The sequence below is a fragment of the Spermophilus citellus genome, assembly GCF_964194105.1.
Source record: "Spermophilus citellus genome assembly, contig: SCAFFOLD_264, whole genome shotgun sequence".
Lineage (NCBI taxonomy): Eukaryota > Metazoa > Chordata > Mammalia > Rodentia > Sciuridae > Spermophilus > Spermophilus citellus.
In genome coordinates this window covers 225,306-250,429 of record NW_027673160.1, presented here as the reverse complement: position 1 = coordinate 250,429, position 25,124 = coordinate 225,306, and the positions used below count along the sequence as shown (strand labels likewise).

The following is a 25,124-nucleotide window of genomic DNA, read 5'->3' as shown; positions in this document are numbered from 1 at the left end:
CTTGAGACTCTAGATCTGGCACTTGAGCCTAGCGTGCAGAGGGAATGTCTGTATCCAGTCTGTCATGATTAAGTGTGTTTCCAGTGCTCAGAGTTAATGCAGAACTGTTGAGAGCCACAGCCAAAGGGGCCCCAGCAAACTTCCAGCTGCCAGCAAACTTCCAGCTGCCGGCTGATGATTGGCTCACAGCAGCCCCAGCAACATCTAGCTGAGTGGCCCCGCCCTTCAGACTGCCAGCTGATGATTGGTTCACAGCGGCCCCAGCAACATCTAGCTGATTGGCTCCTCTGCAGTGATGTTCATTGGGCTGTTTCCCTGCCCTTCAGACTGCCAGCTGATGATTGGCTCACAGAGGCCCCAGCAACATCTAGCTGATTGGCTCCTCCGCGGAGCTGCTCATTGGGGGACTTCTTTGGCTCCGCCCACGCAACCCAGCCAATCGGCCTCAAGAACAAGAGGATTGTGGGAGGTGGAGAGTTTTGTGTGGTGTGAGAGGCTTGTGGGAAGCCGGTGGTGGCAGTTGGGCTCTGAGGGGTTTTCTCCTGAGGAGCTCTTTTGTTTGGCTTTTGTAGTTCTAAAAATAAAGTTAGTTTCTTTTGACAAGTGACTCCTGAATTGTGCCCAGCCAGACTGCGGCACAGAAGTGTTTGCTTGAGTTGATTATGTCTATTGCAGTGCCCAGCATTAAGGATTGTCATTTTCTTGATTCAGAACCTACTGAGTGAATTGTATGGAGTGATTTCGGGTGGATAAAACTTGATAAGGGCAGAAACGTGTGGACATTCTCTATTTCCCTGCTCAACTGCGTAAGTCGCACCTTCACCCGTCGAGACACTGTCCACGGCCACTGTCAGAGTAGGCCTTCTGGAATCCATGTCAGGCGCCCTTGCTCTGCTCAGTCCTTCAGTAGCTCCCTGTCCTTCAGAGTGAAAGCCAGGGTCCTTTCAAGCATCTTCAAAGCCCTCGTCATTCAGGAGTGATGATCTGGCCTCAGTTATCCTTCCACTCTCATCCCTCGGCCAACCCCGCTGCCCTCTCCTCCAAAACCCTGAGCTCCAGCTGCACTGAAATTTTGCTGGAGATGGTTTGCCACCTGCCTTGAATGATCTGCTTCATCCCTCCCATCTGTCAAGTCTCTGCTCAGTGTTGGATGAGAACCGTTTGGCCCACCCTGTCAAAACAGTGCCACTCTTCTCTCTTCATGCCATTACACTGGACTTCACGTCACATATGATCAGCATAAATATAAACCTAGGTAGAGATTCAGACAGAAGGTTTCTTATTTGTACACAGTGTCTTTCCCAATTGTGTGGCCACCACCCCTAGGATGAGGTTTGGTTTTGTCCACTACTACATTCCCATTGATCCTCTCTGAAGTGTCATATCCTTGAGCTTTTGCCTACTGTTGGGCATATTGCACATTATTTTATATTAAGGATATTTCTTTCTTTCTTACCTGCATTTAGACTGGACTGCAAGCTTCTTGAAGATAGGACCTGTTTTGTACCTGTCTCAGCTTCTCTCTGCCTGACTATGACAGTACTTTGTAGCTAGTCAATGCTCAAGATAAGTTAATTTTGTTTGCAACATGCTTTTATTAAGCTGATTTTTTACTGATCCAGTCTTTTAAGGTATAGATCTATACAAACTAAAACTTAAATTTCCTGTTCTTTTAAGAGTTTTAAGGATAAACACTCCCAAAGGATCTTGAACTTTCATGAGCATGTCTTGGGAAGACAGCAATGCTACAAAAAGGTTGAATCCAAATTATACTTTGGGTGAGAAATGTTCTTATTTTCTTTGACATTTACTAAAAGTCAACAGTACATCTAGTACTGAGCAATTAGATTTTGTTTCTTTAAAAATGCAATGGATGATGTAGACTACATATTGATTTTCTTACTTCTGACAGGGAGGGGGTGATAATAAACAGAAGTTTTTTTTTTTAATCTAGTTTACAACAAAAGATTTGTTGGTATTTTAAGTAAATCTTAAAGAAGCTGAAACACTTTCTAAATACCATACTTATAACTTCTTTGGATCAGTTATCTAAAAATAAACTGATACACTAATTAAAAGTATTCTTATTTATTCACTAATGGATGTCCCAAAGCATTCCTTGAAAGTAGGATTCTTGCCTATTGAAATAGAGGTGCTAGTAAGGCAGAGACTTCATCAAGGTTGTGGTGTCTCAGAATGATTTATCCAAGGAGAGAACTTACCTCACCCCTTTTGTTGTGCAAGGGCACAGCGAGAAGGTTCTACCCACAGACCAGGAGGAATCTGCAAACACCTGACCACGGACTTTCTAGAATCCAGATCTGTGAGAAGTAAATTTCTGTTGTTGATATACTACCCAGTTGATGGCATTTTGTTACAACATCTCAAAGGAACTAAGACACATGGATATGCTAAGTTCACCTGTAATCTGTTTTGCACAGTCCAATGACATGTTCTGTGCTCTCGTGGTGTGTGTATGTGGCTATGGGTATGTGTGTGCAAGTGCACATGTGTGTTCTTAAGTGCATTCAACAGTCCTTTGGCTATCTATTGGATGTCCCCCAGATACATGAAATTAAATAGGATACCAAAATTCATATTATTTTCTCTTCCCCCAAATTGTGATGCTCCTTATCCTGTATTCAAAACATCAGTGCCTGGCATCAAAGTCTGGCCATTCACCTGGCTGGGAGTTGTTATTCTGGCTATCCCCTTACCCTATCTCCTCACTTCACTGCCGCAGTCTGGCTGGGCACAAATCATGAGACACTCAAGCAGGAACAAACTTTATTTCTGAACTCCACCAGCACACTCCACACACGCTCCCTGGGAACTCTCCCGAACGCCACCCACACGGCTCCTCCAGGAACACACCACACACCAACCAGAACTCCCACACCGGAACTTCACCAACCAACGAGAACTCTTCAGGAATCCCTGCGAGAGCTCAACCGGAACTCAACGGGAACTCCGCGAGAACTCAAAAGTTATCATCTTAATGGCTCGCCGGTGTCACCTCTCAACCACTACTTCTGGCAAAAATTCCATGCATCATCCCGACTCGGCTGTGGCCCTCAACACTTCACATCTAATTAAGTTCCATAGTGCAACTTCCATCTCAACATCCGTATTTCTTTAGCCCCCCCCCCCTTTCTGTGATTTCAGTTCAGGTAATCATTATCTTTCACTTGATACATAGGAATAGAATTGTAACTGGTTCCCTGAGTGTAAATGCCTCAATCCAGTTTTTGCATCAGAACTAGTGTGGCATATCTAGCACATAATTATGTCCATCTTAGTCTCCTGATTAAAATTCTTCTTAAATGCATGTGTCTCTCCAAAATTCATATATTAGGACTTAATCCCTGAAGCTTTTTTCCTCTTTGCCCTTCCGCCTGGTGAGGAAGCAGTAGCAACGTCCCATCTATGGAAGAGAAAGCAGCCCTCTCCAGAAACCTAACCCATGGGGCACCTTGACCTGGGACTTCTGAGCCCTCAGAACTGTGAGCAAGAAATTCCCAGTATTTATAATTTAGGTGTGTTGTTACATAGTGTGAAAAGATTAAGACCAAACCTGTTACCTACAGGATAAAGTCAGAACTCTTGGGCTTAGAGAAAAACAAGTCAAATGATGGAATCCTAGGAAATAACACAAACACTGCATATCAGTACTTACAGATTTCAGTTAAAAGAATGCTCAGAAAAAAGCTTATAAGTCAGAAACAAAGGATTTTATTACTCATGTATAGCAAGCAACATGAACATGAATTTCCACCAGTAACTTTTTCCCTTCGAGTCTCACAGGAGCAAGGGGATTGGTCCCAGATTGATGCCTATAGGTCATATTACAGGAGAAGAACTCTGAGTTTATGGAACACAAATCTTTTATAATGCATACCTTTGCTCCAGTGGGAGACACTACCCATCTCCCACAGTTATTCACTATAAAAACATCCCTGAAAAGAAGTCCATATTAAAAGACAATCACTACTATTTTACCCTTCTTAAAAATAATGCTAGCCAGGCATGGGGGTGCTCTCCTATAATCCCAGTGGCTAGGGAGGCTGAGGCAGGAGGATCACAGGTGCGAAGCCAGTCTCAGCAACTTAGTGTGGCTGTAAGCAACCTAATGAGACTCTGTCTCAAAATTTAAAATAAAAAAGTCTGGGGATGTGGATCAGTGATTAAGCACACTTTGACTTGGGTTCAATCCCTGGAATAATAATAATAATAATAATAATAATAATAATAATAATAAGAAGAAGAAGAAGAAGAAGAAGACAATTTCTAATAGGTGTAGCAGGAGTAAATAAATTCTCCCATTAAATTCCCATAGCTCATCATGTCTCTAGGAACCTATGACCTCATTAGGACAGAAGATAATCATCTGCAAAATACTTGATAAATGTAGACAATATAGTTCAAGTACTTATCTTAATACATAATTAATAAAAATAAAATAAATGAAGCCTATTTAGGAGATTAGATAAAGAACAAAATAAATCTAAGGTATATAAAAACAAGAAAACCACAGAGATAAGTGCAGAAAGTTAATCAGCAAATTTTAAAAAATGGAATAAATGAATTTACAAATTATGACTTTTTATTAAGATTGAATGAGTATACTATTTGTTCAATTAATTAAATAAAAATTAAAGTGCATAAATTCACAGAATAAGAAAGAATATTAGAGAAATAAGTATAAATTTGGAGAAATTTAGATTATCATAAATAACCACCAGAGACTAATAGGCTGAACTCTATATAAGTTAGAGAACCTCAGTAAAATGAATAATTTTTTAGAAAAATATAAATCATAAAACCCCCATAAGTCTAATACAGCTTCTATATTAGAAATAATTTTCAGAGAGGTACATCCCTAAAAACACTTCACTGGTTTATCAGGAAATCTTAACAAAATTCATCACACTATGTTGAAAATGAAAAACCATATATACAATTAACTCCATAGACACAAAAAATTCAATGAAAATCCAACATCCTTTTTTTAACTTTGAAATATCCCTTAATAAAATAGAAATAGATGCATACCTTTGTAAGATTAAAAAACAATGTGTATATCAACCTCAGAGCCAACATCAGTATTGTGCTTAGTGAGAAAATCCTAGTAATATTTCTATTAATGCCGGGGGAAAAATAAGATTTTCTTTATCATCATTATTATTGTATACTGTTTGGTAGTTTCAGAGAATAAAATTGGAAGTTTTTTTTTTAAGTCTACATAAGCATTAGAAGGCAAGAACAATTATGAATACATGAAAATGAGTTACCTTATATAGGTTACCTTATATAACTCGAATTATTATCTGCAACAATACTACACCTATCTTATAGTTTGGATCTGCAATATTCCCCAAAGGGCTCATTTGGTGACATCTTGGGCCCAGTACATCAACGTTAAGAGATGGGGCTTAAGAAGTGGGGAAGTGCCTGGATCCTAATGGCTCTGATTTCACCAACAGATCAGCCCATCGAGGGACTGAGAACTGAATGAGCTATTGGGAAGAGGTGGAAACTGTGGGAGGTGGGGTCTAGTTGGAGGAGTAGGTCATTAAGAGCATGTCCAGCCTCTTCCTCGCTCTCTTTCCTTGCCTGTTTCCAGGAGGTAAGCAGCTCTGCTCTAGCAACCCTCTCTGCCCATAAGGCTCAGCCTCATCTCAGATCCATAGTAATGGAGCCAGCCGGCTGTGGATGGAAACCTCTGAAACCCTGAGCCAAAATAAATCTTTCTTCCTTTCAGTTGCTTTTCTCACGTATTTTGTCACAGAAATGGAAAGCAAACTAACACACTTGATATACAATTCACTATGGTAGAGGAGGTGATTTAATGTACAATAAGTCTGTAGCTTCATATAAGCAAACAAGTTGGGATACCGAATGAAAGAAACCACTCTACTAGCAGCAACAAAAAGAATCAAATACCTAGAAATTAGTTTAATAAGAAATATGAGTAAATTTCCAAATTGTTATTTTGGATGCAAAAGAAGATGAACAAATGGAATAATTTCCATGATCTTGATTAAGATTGTTGGTTTATGATACAATATAATTTTTATCCCTGTGTTAATCCATGTATTTTACATGAAATCAATAAAAAATATTTAAGAAGAAAAAAATTTGCATGTTTTTAAAATCACATAGAAAATAAGGAGAAAGTTTCTGAAAAAATAGGAGGACTGGGGATGTGGCTCAGAGTAGAGCACTTGCCTCACATGTGTGAAGCCCTGGGTTCGATCCTCAGCATCACATAAAAAATAAATAAATAAAATAAAGGTATTGTGTTCATTGACAACTAAAAAAATTTTGAAAAAATAAGAGGAGTGTATGAGGTGAACTGTGTTAAATATCAAGATACAACATAAGACAATCATGATTAAGAGAGTTGTCTAGTGCATGAAAGACAGATTAATGGAACAAAAATAGATATACTACACATATAATTACTGCATATGTGTGTGTATATATTTAATATGCATATGTATCTATAAGATATATTAACATTCAAATCCCTGGAAAAGAATCAGATCATTTAATAAATGAACAAGTAGCCATCTGGAAAAATAAATGATCATTATTTCATATCTTAGACCAAAATTAATTACACATGGTTTAAAAATTTAAAAATAAAAAAGTGAAACCATAAACATGGTAAGAGAAAATATGAAAGTAAAAAAAATATTCTTGGAGTTGGTAAGACATTCCAGAGTATAAAACAGAATCCAGAAGCCATAAAAAAATGAAGATACACAGCTACATTTGTTTAAAACATTCCTGTGTGACAAAAGAGGAAAGAGAAAGAGAGGGGTGGGGAGAGAGAGAGAGAGAGAGAGAGAGAGAGAGAGAGAGAAAATCAAAGAGTTAATTTTCTTTGTAAATAACGAGCACCCACAAATATATAGAAAAGTCTAGCAAATTATTAGAAAAGTGGAAAATATATGATGATATTCACAAGTACATAAATATGAATGACTTTAAAATTTATGGAAAAGATGTTCAACTCATAGTCAATTGTAGTAAAAAAATATAAGCTAAAACTATAAAGAGGTGATATTTTCAAAAAAAGAAATTTTAATAGAAGTGGTGTTGATTACAGTGTGGAGAAACTTTTTCTTACATTGCAGGCAAGAGAATATATTGTAAAACTTCCCCGGAGGGATATTGACCAATATATTACATTTTTTTTATTTATTTATTTATTTATTTATTTATTTATTTATTTATTTATTCATTTATTTATTTATAGATGGACATAATGCCTTTATTTTATTTGTTTATTTTTATGTGGTGCTGAGGATCGAACCCAGTGCCTCACACATGCTAGGCAAGTGCTTTGCCACTAAGCTACAGCCCCAGCCCCAATATAGTACATTTTGTAAAACTGAAATTTAATTTTTTCTGAGCAATACTTCCAGATATTTATCTTACAAATCCTTATATATGAACATTTATAAAAGCACATACACATTAATTACAGCATTATTTGTAATAATAAAACATTGGAAACATTTTATAGTAAAGGGTTAAGTAAATCACTGTTGCTATATGCTGTCATTTAAAAGAAACAGCTTTATAAGTATTAATATGGGAAGGTCTAAAATATATTAAATGACATAGTTATAGAATAGTATGTGTTTATTACCATTTGTGTGTGGAAAATACATAGAACTATATATTTTTGGATGATTTTGCTTACAAAATTTTTTTTGTGTGTAAAACACTGACATAAAATTATATATGTATTTACTATACATAACATTATGTTTTGAAGTATATATACATCATATGGAATGACTAAATCCCTAATTAACATGCATTATCTTACATAGTTACCATTTTTGTGGAAAAACACATTATATCTACTCTCTTAGCATCTTTAAGAACCCAATATATGGGGCTGGGGTGGTAGCTAGTGGTAGAGCACTTGCCTGGCATGTGTGAGCCACTGGGTTTGATCCTCAGCACCACATAAAAATAAATAAATAAAATAAAGGTATTGTGTTCATCTACAACTAAAATTTTTTTTAAAAAAGAGAATGCAATATATTAACTATAGTCACCATGTTGCACAACAGATTTCTTGAACTTATTCCTCCCGCCTTCCTGAAATTTTTTAACCTTTGATCAACGTCTCCCTACTCCCACCAAACACACCAGCCCCTCTTAACTATTTCTGTGACCCAACAGGCATATCAACAAATGCCAATATAATCAATGAGATATTGCCTCATCCCAGTTAGAATGGCTATTAAAAAGACAAAAGTATTGGTGAGGGTATGGAGAAAAGGGACCCCTTGAACACTCTTGATGGAAATGTCAACTAGGACAGTCATTATGAAAACCTTTACAGCAGTTGCTCAAAAATTTAACAATATGACCATATGATCCAGCAATCCCACTACTTGGGATATGTCCAAAAAAAAAAAATGAAATCACTTTGAGAGGTAACTGCACTCTCACGTGGTACCACTCTTTACCATAGCCTAGAAATGGAATCCACCTTAGTGCCCATCAACAGAGGAATGGATAACAAATGAGATGTATGTATATATATCGTATACACAAATATCACATATACACATACAACCAAACTATTCAACCATAAAAGGAGGAAATCATCACTGGTGATAATACATATGAAACTGAAGGACATTATTTGAAATGAAATAAGAAAGAAAAATGTCATCTAACCTCATTCATTTGTGGAATCTAAAAAAGTTGTCCTTGTTGAACGCTCATTTCTGCCAGATCTCTCAGCTCCTGGCAGCACTAACTATTTCTGGGTCAGGGAACAGGATCACCGAGAGACAAAGGTACAAGGGAGACCCTTTTTCACCCGGTCTCCTTATGTACCTTTCAAGTTTGGCATCCACACCTGAATTATTTGCTTAAAATAAATGAAAATCATAATTTAAATTTTATCTGATTGAATATTTGTTCCCGAAGAAAGGCATTGACTGGAGGTTCCCAAATGAGGTGCTAGCCCTGGAAACGAGTAGGGATGATAAACAACAGGGAAATATCTAGGGCGGTGGCGTTGCTCCCGGGGAAGGGAAGTCTGGAGCAGTCGTCCTGGATCATGGGCAGAGAGCTGCTGGAGAATAATGAGGACCAGCTGTGAGTCATCCCTGCTGGGCCTGCAGCAGGGGGAATCAGGGCAGATGGGACTGGAGTCACAGAAAACAGAATTGTTAAAGCGCTCCACAGTCTTGGTGGGAGCTCACAACTAGGTCACTGGACCGTGTTCTCGGAGGCAGGCACTTCCAGACTCTTCTTTATTTTGTCTGTGTGTCTTCTTCACCAAACACACAACCATGGGTGGTTTCACCCACGGGGCTGATTTCCACCTGAGGTCTGGCTGGGCACTGAAGGATGGGGAGGTTTATGGCCACTGTGAGATGACAGGAGTTTGCAGAGCTGCTCTCCTGGCGGCATGGGACTGGGCACGGAGGATCAGCAACAATAGCTGCAGGGAGGAAGGCGGCTGACAGCGGGGGGTCACACGGGGGTCATCTGGGGAGACTGTGGACCACAGAGAGGCCATCCTGCAGAGATGTTGAGAGGTGGCTCCTGGGCCACCCTGGATGAATGGCATAAATGAAGGGATCGCTCTCAGGAGGGAAAGGAGTGAAGGAGAGTTGGCAAAGAAGTAGCAGGAAGGCAAGGTAGACTGACTTCTAGATATTTGTGATTAGGTTTCTCCATCAAAATACTGAAAAGGTGAAGGCTTTTATTTACCTTTCAGTTCTCTGAAGAGCTTGTGTCTTGGGTCCCTGCTTCTACACGTGATTTTCTCTGAGTTTCCTTGTGCATAGACTACCTGCAAGTTGTATCCTTTTTTAATAGCTCCAGAAAAAAAAATTTCCTGTGAGTGAGGAGCTTCTGCAGCTTCTTTGGGGTGGTTTGAGCAAGAAGGCTCCCTTCTGTTTGGAGTGCTGGCCGGGACTAAATGGCTAAATAGAGGATTCGAGTTAAGGGGTGGAATCACCTTAGGGAGAGTAAACATTTCTCAGTGGCTGAGGATGTAGTTATTTCTCAACTTAATAAAACACACTTGACCTATTAGCCAAAAGTTTTGAGGCACCTGAAAATAAAAGTTTTTGCAAAAAAAGGAAAATTTCGGTCAAATTTTACCATGAAAATAGGGACGTGTGAGTAAACAGAAAGACATGGCATGAGGTCCTGCATGATAAGTGACAGGAAGCCAAAATTCAGGCCATCTTCTGGCAGCCAAAATAAGGCAGCTGAAATGCAAACGTCCCTGAGGGAGGTCACTCACTGACTTGGATTGTGTAAGTGACCAAGAGCAGGTCCCTTTCTGGGAAATGGACTGGACTTGAAGGGAGGAAGAACAGGTTTCTTTCTGTGCGTCTCCTGCCAAGGATGATTGTCAACACAGGAGTGAAGTGAGTGCTACCAGGAGCTGTGAAGGTGGGGATGGGGGTGTTGGATTCCGGAGACCTGAGCTCCCATCTGGCCCCTCCTACCCAGTAGCTGTGTACCTCCGGAGAATCATTCCATTTGCCTGTGACTTATATTCTAAAATTGGGAAAAACAGACTAACTGCTGGGAGGCAGGGCTGAATCTCAATCAAGGATTAGAGCTCAATCAAGGATCATTAGAGCTCAATCAGGTGGGCCTAGAGGAGCAGTGACCCTAAGTACAAAATGGAGCTGCACCCTGGCCAGTTCCGCAGAACCACACAGGACCTGGGAGAGCCTTAGTACTCACACTTGTGGACATCCTACCCAAACCACGTCATAAAAATATCGTAATGGACTTTTAATCCACATTAAGCACCATTTTTATATAAAAGTAAAATTGTTGTTATATTTGTACTTCTGACATTTTTTTCTGAATAATTTGCAAGAGACTCTGATAGTCTGGTACTTGTTTATGTAGCTCATGAATTCTTTTTTTTAAAAAACATTTATTTTTTAGAAGTAGTTGGGCACAATACCTTATTTAATTTATTTATTTTTATGTGGCGCTAAGGATCGAACCCAAGGTATCACAAGTGCTCTACCACTGAGCCACGACCCCAGCCCGCTCATGAATTCTTTTAAAATGAAAAAAATACAAATCTAACCTGAAATGGTTGTTTGAAAGTAATAAAGTTTTTAATAAGTATTAAATTCAGCATTTAATGAAGTTGACATATTTGTGGGCATTTAATTATGTATTTTTAATTCTGATTGTAGATTCCTTAGCTTATTTTGAGGCCAATAATTCTATTTTCAAGTCTCAAAATTAACAGGCTAAAACCTCTCAGCACTGTGAGCCCTCCGGCTGTCTGGTGTCACCGAAGGAAGGGCCAGGGACTGGGAAGGGCTCTCCATTTCAGGGAGTCACGGGGGTCAGCAGGGGAGACTGTGGACCCCAGAGAGGCGATCTTGCAGATGTCCTCCCTCACTGCTCACTTGGGAACCCTGAGCCTTCCCTGCCTGGTGTCCTCTTCATCAGCCTGACTCCAGTGCTGGGGCTGTGAGCCTGGCAAGGAAGGGGATGCAGCTTCCAGTCAGGTGTCCTTGATATCTTTGTGAGTTTCAGCCCAGACTAAAAGAAAGAAAGTAAACAAACAGCCAGCTCCCATCAAGCTGTGGAGGAAGCAGCTCCAACCTTTGGACTGGAAGCCAGTGGACTCAAATCAGAGGGAAGATTCAGGGAATGGTATAAACCAGGAAAACAGAATCCTAGTGGAAAGAGATGTACCTAGCATATTCTAGAGAGAAACTTATAGCTCAGCAAGTTACAGGAGCCTGAGGGATGAACAACTTGCCTATTTAACTGTTGTTGTATGATGAACTCCCCTAGAACTTGGTAAATTAAGACAAATTGTTATTTTTTAATCTCACAATTTTGTAGAGCAGCACTCAGAAGGAGTTCAACAGGGATGAATGAAAGTGGGAATGGCCAGGGGTTTGGGACAGCTGGGGCTAGCCAGGACTCTCTCTTCACACAGCATCTCTGCACGGCTAGCCTGGGCTTCTCCATGGCACAGTGGACCCAACGTGGTCAACCTTCTCACAGAGCAGCTGACTGACCTTTCCGGACACCAGGGGGAAGCCACATTTCTTTTCTATCATATTCTATTGGTTTCAACTGAAACCAGTTAGAAGCTACAGAACCAGCCCAGAGTTTAAAGCACAACACAAGGGTGTAGATTCTAAGAGGCATGATACATTGAGGGGCCGTCTTCAGAGCCATCATACCACTCCAGGTGTCTCATGTTGCCTAAAAAGCTCTGGATGGTAGGCACCTCAAGTCCCTAAGGATGGTGACCCCAGTTTGCCTCAACAAACTTTAACCCTATAAAATCTTAGAATTATGTATGTAGGGGCAATAAAATAAATCAAGCATCTGGTGATAATTTGGAGCTAAATTAAGGTATAAGCCATGTATTTGGTGTTTAAAGTGTTACATTCAAGATAATTCTATTTTTGTATCTGACAGATCAGCTTTGTGATTCCAATGTAAAAATGTGGCCTTAATTTTTTTAGGGCTTCAGATTTTTAGCTGAAAAAAGACAAAAAGGACAAATTTGTGAACAAAATTAAAATGTTTAAGGAAACTTAGAATTCCTTGTATTTTTCAGAATAATTTATTTAGATTTAGGAAATTTTCTATTTAGCATAGGTTGTGCTGTTTAGGCTCAGGATTCCAAGTAACTTGAAAGAAATCAAGTCCATTATACTTTCAAAAGCAAGCTTAAAATGTTTGCAAAAATATACTTAAGTCATAATAGCGCTGATTATTTGAGATATTTCATAATTTCAATATGCGCTGATTGATAATCAAAAACTGCTGTTAAAGGCAATTATTAAAACTCATTATACTTAGAATAATGAAAACAAACTTTAATTTCAACTAGGCTCAAAGAATAGGATTTAAAAATTATTATAACAATAAATCAATGATCAATTTTGTTCAAAGTAGCCACACATAGTTTTTGAAGTTCACAAACAAATCTAGACGAACAGAGCATGATCTTCTGATTTTGTCTTGCTCTTCCCCACACTTTTGAAACCCAGATTTCTGTGCCTATCTCAAAATCATTAACTCTAGTGCTAATCACATTAATTAAGAGCTAAAGTATTTATTTTGGACATTTCTTGAAGATTAAAGTGGTCTCATAGGCAGACACTCAGAAAAAAAAATGTTTGGGAAACTACACTTTCCAACACAAATCCAGTTTTGGGGGCTGGAGATTATACTACTGAGGGAAGTTGTATAAGAAAAACAATAAACTGTAAATATAAAGTTAGTGTTAAAAATCAACATTTATTTGTAGAACAAAAAGTCATAATAAATTTGAACTATAAATATTAGAAAGTCTAGAGAAGTGATATGATTTTTATCAACAAGCTGCCTGATATATTTCATAACAATTCTCCTTCTCCCACTCCCCCCCGCCAGCACTGGAGATCCAACCCAGGGCTTCATGCATGCTAGGCAAGCGCTTTTCTACTAGTTTCAACCCCAGACCCTTTTTAAACCTGACACAGACATAAAGGTAAGTATAACAGAAGAGAGTGTCTACAAACCAATCAGTACTAAGGTATGAGGTTGGTCTTTCACAATCCTTTAAGGAAAGTCAATGGAGAAAGGACGTCCTTCTAACATGTGGTGAATGGTTGGGCATCCTGGGCAAATGACTCATCATCTGTGTCTTGTACTGCATACAAAACTCAAGTTGAAATATAAAAGCATAAAAATAAAAATCACCAATCTCCTGGAAAATAATAGAAGGAAAATTTTATGTCTCTATAGGTTATAAATATTTCACATATAGGATATGAAATTGTGAAACAAAATAGAAAACAATATAAACTAGTCACCATCAATGAATGTTAAAATTGCTGCTCTTCAAAAGATGTTATTAGAAACAGAAAGCAAGAAGGGAAACCAGTAGAGCAAAGTAAAGAGATTAGGGGGAAAGAGGAGGGGGAAGAAGGGAGAGGTACTGGGCAAATTGAGTAAATGATGTTTTGTGCACGTATGAATGTGTCACAAAGAATCTCACTTTTATATTTAAATTATTATGCACCAGTAAAAAAGAAATCATAATCCATAGCCCAGAATAAAATATTTGAAAACCACATATTGGATAATGATCTTAATTCCAAAATACATAAATGCACACAAACATAAATGTGCAAAAGAAGAGATAGAGATTGCAAGATGCACAGGAAGTCACCAGGCATTATAAAAATGAAAATAAAAATCCCATTGAAGTGCCACTCTATACTGCCAGAATGATAGATAAAAACAGCCAGCACTGAGTGCTGACAAGGATGTGGAAAAGCCAGAACTCTCACATACAGCTGGCATGAGTGCAAAAGTACAGTTATCCCAGAAAAAAATCTGGAAGTTCCTTTTATGTTCAATGTAAACTTACCAAATCACCTGAAAATCTCACTTTTTGCATTTACTTAAGATCAGAAATATGTGTGAATGTTTAAAACAACTTTAACCAAAACTGCCAAAATCAGAATCCAAATGCCCATGTGGTAAAGAGATAAATTATGGTATAGTCATACATTAGCATCCCACTCAACATTCAAAAAAAAAAAAGTATGCATACGGGCAGTGACATGGGTGATTCTTACCAGCATTGTAACAAATGAATGGAGCCATGCACAAAGTGTATATACAGTTCCATTTGTATGACATTTGAGAAAAGGAAACTCTATCAAAATGGAAGTGCTACTATTGCTTATGAAAGGCGGGGTATTGGTATTGATCATTGGGGAAGGGTATTGACTTAAAGGAGGCATAAGAAAATTTTTCAGATGGTGGAAATATTTCATATTTTGGTTACATTCCAAACCATATACTTGTTGAAATTATTTTAACTATATTCTTAAAAATTACACCTCAGTAAACCTAAATTAAAAAGTAAAATTCTCATGAAGATTAAAAAAAAACTAGACCATGAAGCAACAACAACAAAAAGACATTATGGATCAAGAATAGGTAGTTGTTAAAGAGAGATAATGGATAGAAGGTATTGGATAGATTGGATGGAAGGATAGTGATATTTGCAGAATTTTTCCAGAATTAAAGACATGAATTTTTTTTTTGGTACTGGGGATTAAACTCAGGGGTGCTTAGCCACTAAGCCACATCCCCAGCCCTTTTTATATATTTTTTTAAATTTAGAGACAGAGTCTCTCTAAGTTGCTCAGGGCTTGCTAATTTGCTGAAAGCCAAGAGCAATTAAAAAATACATTAATAAGTAAGAATCATCATAGTGCAATTACAGAATTTGAAGAATAAAAATAACTTCTTGCAAATTACTATTAACAAAAAGGTCACACTGACAACTTTATAATTAGAGAAGTCAATAGAGAAAAACTCAAAATTAAGAGAAAAAGCACAACAATTAAAGGATTCTCTACTCAATTAAACTCTCAGTTAAGTAGAAGCATAAAAATAAGGTATTTTTGGTACATGTAGTAAAACAACTTTACTGTCACAAGATGTTTCTGAAAGAAATACTAAATAATTCATTCCATCAAGAAGAGAGATGAAAGCAAAAAGAATGGAATCAATAAGCAATGACTTGGAGAAAAGTACACACACGCACAAGCACACAAAAGAAAAATTCAAAATATAAGATTAGGGGCTGGGAATATAGCTCAGTTAGAGTGCTTGCCTCACATGCACAAGGCCTTGGGTTTGATGGGGGGTGAATATATATATAGAGAGAAGTTGAGGCAATAAGTTTGGGTATTGGGTGTATTTAGACCCAAAATTTATTGAATTTTTCTCATATCAAATTGTATAGAAATTTTACCATTCTCTGACATTCATAAACTCTGAATATTATAAAAGAAAATAATTGAATTATAAAGTGCTATATACAATGTTCAGTATTATGCCTTTTACCCTTTTTTTCAAAAAATTTTTTTGATTGTGGCAAAATACACCACATCACATAAGACTTACTGTCCTAATTACTTTGAAACATTTAGTTCAGGGGTATTGAGTAATTCACATTGTTGCATAGTCACCACCACCAACCATCTCCAGAATAATTTTTATCATGTAAAACTAAGATCCTCTACCCATTAAACAACTCTTTATCTTCCCCTACCACAGTGCCTAGAGATCAGTATTCTACTCTCTATCTCTATGATACTGACTACTCTAAGTACCTCATACGAATGGATTCATAATCATACAACATTGGTGTCTCTGACTGGCTTATTTTGCTCAGTCTAATGATTTTAAGTTTCATTCATGTTGTAGCAGATGTCAGAATTTCTTTCTTTTTAAGGGCTGAAAAATAATGTACCATCTATTCATGGATGCCTGGGTTGCTTTCATGTTTTAGCCCCTTTGAATAAAGATGCTTTGAAACAGGTTATACGGATATCTCTTTAAGACTCTAGTTTTGATTCTTTTGAGTATAGGCACAGAAATACAATTGCTGGATAATTTGGTAATTCTATCTTTTTTTAAAAAAAAAATCATCACATTGTCTTCCACAGCAGCTGTATTATTTTACATTTTTACCAACAATGCATGAGGATTCCAATTTCTCCATGTCTTTATGGAAGCAATTATTCTCCATTTTTTTATATTAGCCAACCTAATGGGTATGAGATATGTCATTGTAGTATTGATTTCTTTTTTCCTAAGATCAATGAAATTGAGCATCTTCATATTATCAATGGTCATCTGAGCATCTTCTTTAGACATATTTTTTAATAAATTTACTTTAATTTTTTTTAGTTTTTAATAGATCTTTATTTTATTTATTTATACACAGTGCTGAGAATTGAAACCAGTACCTCACACATGCCAGGCAAGTATGGTACCGCTGAGCCACAGCCTCAGCCCCAATGGACAATTGTCTATTTAAGTTCTCTGTGAATTTTTTGATGGTGTTGTTCATTTTGTTGTCGAGTTTTATTTTTCTATATATTCTGAATATTAATCCCTCATCTGTTATCTTATATAAACATTCTTTTAATTCCATTGATTGTCTTTTTTAAATACACAACAGTGGAATGCATTACAATCCTTATTACCCATATAGAGCACAATTTTTCATATCTCTGTATATAAAGTATGTTCACGCCAACTTATGCCATTATACATGTATTTTTTTTCACTTTATATTTGCTTTTTTCTTTTTTATTGGTTGTTCACAACATTACAAAGCTCTTGACATATCATATTTCATACATTAGATTGAAGTGGGTTATGAACTCCCAATTTTACCCCAAATGCAGATTGCAGAATCATGTTGGTTACACATCCACAATTTTACATAATGCCCTATTAGTAATTGTTATATTCTGCTACCTTTCCTATTCCCTACTATCCCCCCTCCCCTTCCCTCATATCTTCTCTCTCTACCCCATCTACTGTAATTCATTTCTCTCCTTGTTTATTTTCCCATTCCCCTCACAACCTCTTATATTTAATTTTGTTTTTTTATACATGTATTTTTTTTTGCATTACAATTCTTTTTTTTAAGAGAGAGAGAGAGAGAGAGAGAGAGAGAGAGAGAGAGAGAGAGAATTTTTTAATATTTATTTTCTAGTTTTCGGCGGACACAACATCTTTGTTTGTATGTGGTGCTGAGGATTGAACCCGGGCCGCACGCATGTCAGGCGAGCGCGCTACCACTTGAGCCACATCCCCAGACCACAATTCTTAGTACACATATATATCACAATTTTTCATATCTCTGTTTGTATATAAGGTATGTTGGCCCCAAATTCAAATCTTCATACAGTAAGCCATTGCATGGGTCCGTTGAGATCATCTTATAGAAGGAAGGCTTTCAGTCTTTAATATCATCATGGACCAAGAGAACAAGAGTCTGTTCTACATGGTAGGAAACTGATGGAACATGACAACAAGTGCAGCACTAGTTCCTACTCAGGATCCTGAACCTGAAAGGATGCTAGTCCTTGAGGTGACTAGAAAACTAGATAGGACAACTAGAAACATTTGAAGGGAGTCTGTGGATTGGATACTCTTACTATAGGAATGTGAATATTCTGATTGGGAGGGCCTCAGAGTAGCAATGAACACTAGTGTATTAAAGTGTTTTTGTTTTTAGTCACATACTCTAATACTTAGAGGTGATGAGACATTGTGTCAGTCTGTGTGTGTGTGTGTGTGTGTATGTATGTATACACACACACACACACACACACACTTATAGGAAGAAAAGGAGGAAGAAGAAAGAATTGGTGACATAGATGCTAGAGTTCTTTGTACTACTCATGCAACTTTTCTGTAGATTTGAAATTATTTCCAAATTAAAAATTAATAAACTTGACTAAGAAAAATGCAACAAACAAGAACTTATGACCCAGGTAATACCCAAGTCTCATTAAAAAAAAATCAAGTATGGAAACTTGGAGTTTCAAATTAGGCAAAATAAACAAACATTTTAAAAAGGTGCTGAGATACATTTTGAACTAAAAAACTATTATTTTATCCATCTATATTTTTAGTCCCATCCTGACTAGATCTTTTTCATGATGAATAAAACATAAACCTCCTTTTGGGGAGGTCGTAGTGGAATGAAGGAAATGGAGGTGCTAACCACTGTGTGGTTAGCAGTCCTAGCCAAGGTGACCCAAGAGATCCATGTTAAAATCATCCCTTTGATCCACAGATATAGTGATTCCTGGTAAAATAAAGAAGGAACAGCCAAGGAGATGTAGCTGAGCTCAGAAACCAAACATTTCTATGAACCAGAAGCTGAGAACAGGGAGGAAGGTCAGGCTCTGGGCCTGAAACAGGGACAGGAACAGAGCTGAGATGCTGCCTGGAAAAGAGGACTAAAGAGAAGCCCCCCTCAAGCAGGAGGGCTGGGGTGGGAGGACAAGGGCTCAAGTTCACTGCTAGAACACGGGGTGGGGGCTAGGAGCCCCCCCACCAGTGAAGGAAGTTACTAACAACAGAGAAGTTTGAACTGGGCGACCAGGAGAAGGGTCATCATGAATGTGCCCGTGGACATGCTGTAGATGCTCTGCACAAATCAACTGATTGACGCCCTCAGAGCGCTCTGAGGGGGGAGCACTTAAGGATGGGAAATAAGTCACTTCCCCATGGAGACAAGGTGAGTAAGAGGCAGATTGGGCTTTTTAACCACTGTTCTGAAGGACCACAGGTCCTCCTTAAATAGGCTGAGAATTCCAGCCCATCTCCCCTTTCACTCTGAGTTAAGATGCTCTAGGTTCTATTAAGTATCTTCTCCTAGGCAGGTGCTCAGGTAGGAATATAAATCCTTGGTAACTGCAGTAGGGGATCCCTTCTTCTCCTCAAGGCTTGTGTTCAAGACCCCACGCGGGTGCCTGAACCATGGATAGTACATGATGTGGGTCTTTTTTTTTTCCAGACGTATCTATGATAAAATTTAATTGATAAATTAATACTATTCAAAATAATTACTACTTATAAAATAGATCATTATAGCAATATATTATAATAAAATGTGAATGTAGTTTCTCTCTCAAAGTATCTCACTGTACTGTGCTCAATCTTCTGATGATGACGAGGTGCTTGTATGCTGCAGTGAAGGTATTGTGACATTGAACTGCTGCATAAGGTTTACCTGAACCCAAGTACTGCAATACTGCCACAGACAATCTGATAATCAAGCTTCCAAGTGGCTAAGGGCAGGCAGCACACAGTGTGGATACAAAGGGATGATTTGCATCCCAGGCAGGATGGATTTCATCAAGCTACTTATAAAAGTGCACAATTTAAAACCTTTGAATTGTCTATTTCTTGCATTTTCCATTATTTTCAGGCTGCAGTTGACCCCAGAAAGCCAAACAGTGGGTTAGGAGGACTACCTTAGTGTTTTGGTTTGGTTTTGTTAATCCCATGAGGTACATTTTTTCCCCACACATTAACATATATCTCCAAAATCTCAAAGTTTCCCAGGATTTCTGTTGACCAGAAGGCGTTTGTGAGCTTGCTGTTTCTAGGAGAACACAAACATCAGAGTGAGAAGAATGGAGGTCACAGACGTGAAGAAACCCTGAAGATGATATTTTAAGGAATGCTGCACTCCCCACGCTCCTACTGGACGGAGACCAAGGTGGGTGGAAAACGGGAACATCACTCTCTGAACCAAAAAAAAAAAAAAAAAAATTCAAAAGAGTTGTGCTATGAATGCTAAGACATTCTAGGAACACCTTTGCTATTAACTTGTACTTATGCACAGAGGGATATATGACAAAAATTAAGTCAGTAGAACTCTTTTTTTAGAAAATATAAAATTAAAATGATATTTTTTGATAAAGTAATATGGCAAGGTTTAATTGATAGTTTTCTTTTCCTTAAATGCTAAATAAAATGGCGAGCCTCCTGTAACCAGTGACATCCTGGATTTCAAAAAAATGTGATAAGCTGATTTTTCTTTAACTCATAGTTGCCTACTAGGGAGGGATTGGTTCTGATACTACCTTTGATAGCTCTAATATCAATGCAAGGCAGGAATGAACCCCAAATTAGCATTTAAAGACCTACTTCTTTGTTGGAGGTTTGCAAGGCCAGAGGGAGGCAATCACACAACTATTAGACAAAAAAAAAAGAGTCCAGGGTCAGGGTCAGTGTGGAGTAAGTGTGGAAACAAACAGGCAAAAATCTCAAAATAAGCCTGTTACTCAATATTCCAAAGCCCAGGACATTAGTAGTCAACAGACCCAAACAAATCAGAACAGGATTTCTTTGCAGATGACATTTAGTTAATGAAGCAATATGAAATTGACTTTAAAATAGGAAGTTTATTATGTCCAAAAGAGATAAATGAAGATGTAAATGAAGACAAAGAATGTTTTTAAAATGGCAGATAAAAATGTAAAAATTCTTAAAATTAAGCAAATAATTTTGGAAAACAATTTAAATATTAATAATAGCTAATATTTATTACACCAAGAGCTATATCCAAATTGGCTCTTCTAACAATCACAAACACTATCAAGTAAGTACTATTATTCTTATTTTAGAGATGAAAAGATGAGACCCTGAGAAGCTAGCTATTTGTCTAAGCCTAGTAGCTAATGAATAGCAGAGTGGAATTTGAAACTCATCAAGCTGGTAACAGAGCCCTATCTCTTAAATATCCCCTAAGTCTGCCTAGGCCTAGATTTTGAATGAGAGGATTTGTGAATTAGAAAGTTAGACGGTGGCAGTATTATTGTATTATGGTCTATTTGACTCTTGAAATTGAGAAGGGTTTGTTTGATGTACATTGATGCTCCATTGTTTGGGACATAAATATTTATAATTGTTATGTCCTGCTTATATATACTTCCCTTAAGGAGTATGAAACGTTCTTCTTTGTCTCTTCTGATTAACTTTGGTTTGAAGTCTACTTTATCTCAGATGAGAATGGAAACTCCTGCTTGTTTACGTAATCCATATGAGTGATTAGTTTTGTCCCATCCTTTCACCTTCAGCCTGTGGATGTCTTTGCCCATGAGGTGAGTCTCTTAGAGATAGCATATTGTTGGGTCTTGCTTTTTAATCCAATCTGCCAGTCTGTGTCTTTTGATTGATGAGTTTAGGCCGTTAACACTCAGGGTTATTATAGAAATATGATTTGTATTCCCTGTGATTTTGATTTGTCTTAGTTTCTCATTTGGTTGAATATCCCTTTAGTGTAGAGCCTTGCTTTGCTGGTTTTCACTTTTTTTTCCCACTTCATCCTCATGGAATATTATGTTGAGAATGCTCTGTAATATAGGCTTTCTAGTTGTGAATTCTTTTAATTTTTGTTTATCATGGGATGTTTTAATTTAATCTTCAAATCTGTAACTTAAGTTTGCTGCACACAAAATTCTTGGTTGGCATCCACTTTCTCTCAGAGCTTGAAATGTATTATTTCAGGACCTTCTAGCTTTGAGGGTCTAGGTTGAAAAATCAGTTGAGGTCCAAATTGGTTTCCCCCTAAACATAATTTGATTTTTTTCTCTCACAGCCTTTAAGATTTTATCTCTATTCTCTGTGTTAGTCATTCTCATTATAATGTATCTTGGTGTGGGTCTGCTGTAACTTTGTACATTAGGGGTCCTGTCAGCCTCTTGTATTTGATTTTCCATTCCATTCTTTAGGTTTGTGAAATTTTCTGCCTATTATATCATTGAAAATATTGTTCATTTCTTTGGTTTATATCTCTTCTCCTTCATCTATTCCGATAACTCTTAAATTTGATCTTTTCATGTTATCCCATAATTCTTGGATGTTCTCTTTTGTAGTTTCTTACCATCTTCTCTGCATGTTCAACTCTACTTTCAAGATTATATATTTTGTCTTTATTGCCTGAGGTTCTGTCTTCCAAGTGATCTAGTCTGTTGGTGATACTTTCTATTGAATTTATAATTTGGTTTACCTATTTCTTCATTTTGAGGATTTCTGCTTGATTTTTTGATTGAAATGGTCTTTCACTTCCTGTATTTTTTCTTTGATTTCACTCCTTGTACTAATCTTCACATATCAGTTTAACTATATACAATCTGAACTCCTTCTTGGACATTTCTTCTACTATGTTATCAGTGGCTTCTGTTGTTGAGGCATCTTTTTGTTTGGAGCACTTTACTCCCTTGTTTTTTCATGTTGTTAGTGTGTTTTCCCATCTAAAAGTATAGATCTAAGGCAGCATAAATTCTACCCTGTAGACCTATAATGTCCTGAAGGTTTCTAGCGCTTTGCCTTTACTGGTGAGACCAATATCAACAGCACCCAGTGTACACAATATATAGCCTTAAACCTAATAGCTCCCACTAAGGTGTCTACTGCTTTCTCACATTAAACCAAAATGATGAGTTCAATAACTACCTATAGAACAAACAGAATATTTGTTTTTTTTTTCTTTTTTTATTGGTTATTCAAAACATTACAAAGATTGCAGAATCACATCAGTTACACATCCACATTTTTACATAATGCCATAATAGTAACACAAACTGAATATTTGTTAAAAATAATTTACAATTTCAAATGGTGGATGAGAGGTAGTATAACATTCATTATTTACAAGGGAGGAAGAGAGAAGCTAGAAGTAAAAATTCACAGGAAGAGTGGAAGAGGAGCTGACAGAGATTAGCTGTTGGTTGGAGAAATGGAAAGAAAATTCAAGAAAATAGACAAGAGAGAGGAAGAATACAAAGAGAAAAAAAGACATAAGAATACAACAAAAATGCAAAACAACATTCATATACCATTTATATATCCTCCACACACTGATGCACAAAAAGCATTCTGTCCCAAATAGGGTAGAGAGAGTAGTAAATCAAAAAGTAAAATAACATAAATCTTGCTGGAAAGTCGAATCGTCTCTGTCAGTGTTCAACAGTTTGAGATCTTGTCTTTGAGATCTCTCAGGATCTCAAACCCAGATCAGCCCTCGCAAATACAGTCTTTATCCCACCAATCTGGGCTTCAGATACTTCAGGATCAGTCACACTACAATCCCAGGATCTCAGTGTTGCTCCTACTTGCAGAGAGACCACCAGGGATACAAAGGAGCAACCCCAAGATGCAGCACGACAAAGGTCACCAGCACTCTCAATAGAAAGACCCACAGGTCTCAGCTGGAGTCCCCAGAGAGAGGCTATTGTGGTGGTAAACTTGCTGGCACCCAGCCTCCAGGCCCTGGCTGGTGTTCCAAAATGGATGCAGCCACTTGCAATCAAACCTGGAATCTCCCCTGAAGCAGTCCTCAAAACTGTGGTAGCAGTGGTAGTGGTGGTGGTTGTTGTCAGCAGTAGTGGTAACTGCAGCTAATTAAAATCAAAGCTGAAATTAATGAAATTGAAACAAAAGAAATAGTTGAAAAAAGTGACAAAACAAAAAGTTCATTCTTTGAAAAAGTAAATAAAATAGATAAACCCCTAGCCATACTAATGAAGAGAAAAAGAGAGAAAACTCAAATTACTAAAACACAAGATGAAGAAGGAAATATCACAACGGACATGTCTGAAATACAGAAGATAATTAGAAACTATTTTGAAATTTTATACTCTAATAAAATAGAAAATATTGAAGACATCGACAAATTTATAGAGACATATGACTGAATGAGGAGGTCCTACATGATTTAAACAGATCAATTTCAAGTAATGAGATAGAAAACACCATCAAAAGCCTACAGTCCAAGAAAAGCCTAGGAACAGATGGGATTCTCAGCCAAGTTCTACAAGAATTTCAAAGAAGAATTAACACCAATACTCTTCAAAGTATTCCATGAAATAGAAAATGAGGGACCCCTTCCAAACTCATTCTATGAGGCTAATATCACCCTGATACCAAAATCAGACAAAGACACATCAAGAAAACTTCAGACCAATATCCCTGATGAACATAGATGTAAAAATTCTTTTTTTTCTTTTTTAAAATTTATTTCTTACATACATGACAATAGTGGAATGCATTACATTCATTATTATCCATTTATAGCACAATTTTTTGTAACTCTGTATATAAGTATGTTCACACGAAATTATGCCATTATACATGTACTCTCTTCTTTTGCATTATAATTCTTAATACACATTTATACCACAATTTATCATATCTCTGTTTGTATATAAGGTATGTTGACACCAAATTCACATCTTCATATATGTATTTTGTATAATGATGACCATCAATAAAATTCTGGCAAATTGCGTACAAAAATATATTAAAAAGATACTGCACCAAGATCAAGTGGGATTTATCCCAGAGATGCAGAGTTGGTTCAACATATGAAAATCAATAAATGTATTTCATCATATTAATAGACTTAAGAACAAGATCATATGATCATCTCAATAGATGTAGAAAAAGTATTTGACAAAATATAACACAAAAGCCCAGCATCATTCTAAATGGAGAAAAATTGAAAGCATTCCCGTTAAAAACTGGAACAAGCCAAGTTTGTTCTCTTTCACCACTTCTATTCAACATCATCCTTGAAACTCTAACCAGAGAAATTAGACAAAAGAAAGAAATTAAAGGGATACAAATAGGTAAAGAAGAACTCAAACCATCACTATTTGCTGATGACATGATACTATATCTAGAAGATCAAAAAAAATTCACCAGAAAACTTCTAGGACTAATAAATGAATTCAGCAAAA

The 25,124-nt window shown here is 37.1% G+C and overlaps 1 protein-coding gene across 1 annotated transcript in view; it reads right to left on the bottom strand.

The window, feature by feature from the left end:
- Window positions 1–25,124, bottom strand: part of LOC308640050 (ribosome quality control complex subunit TCF25-like) — a gene marked incomplete at its 5' end in the record, with an annotated part of 101,929 nt that overhangs the window by 26,376 nt on the left and 50,429 nt on the right. The window lies entirely within an intron of this gene.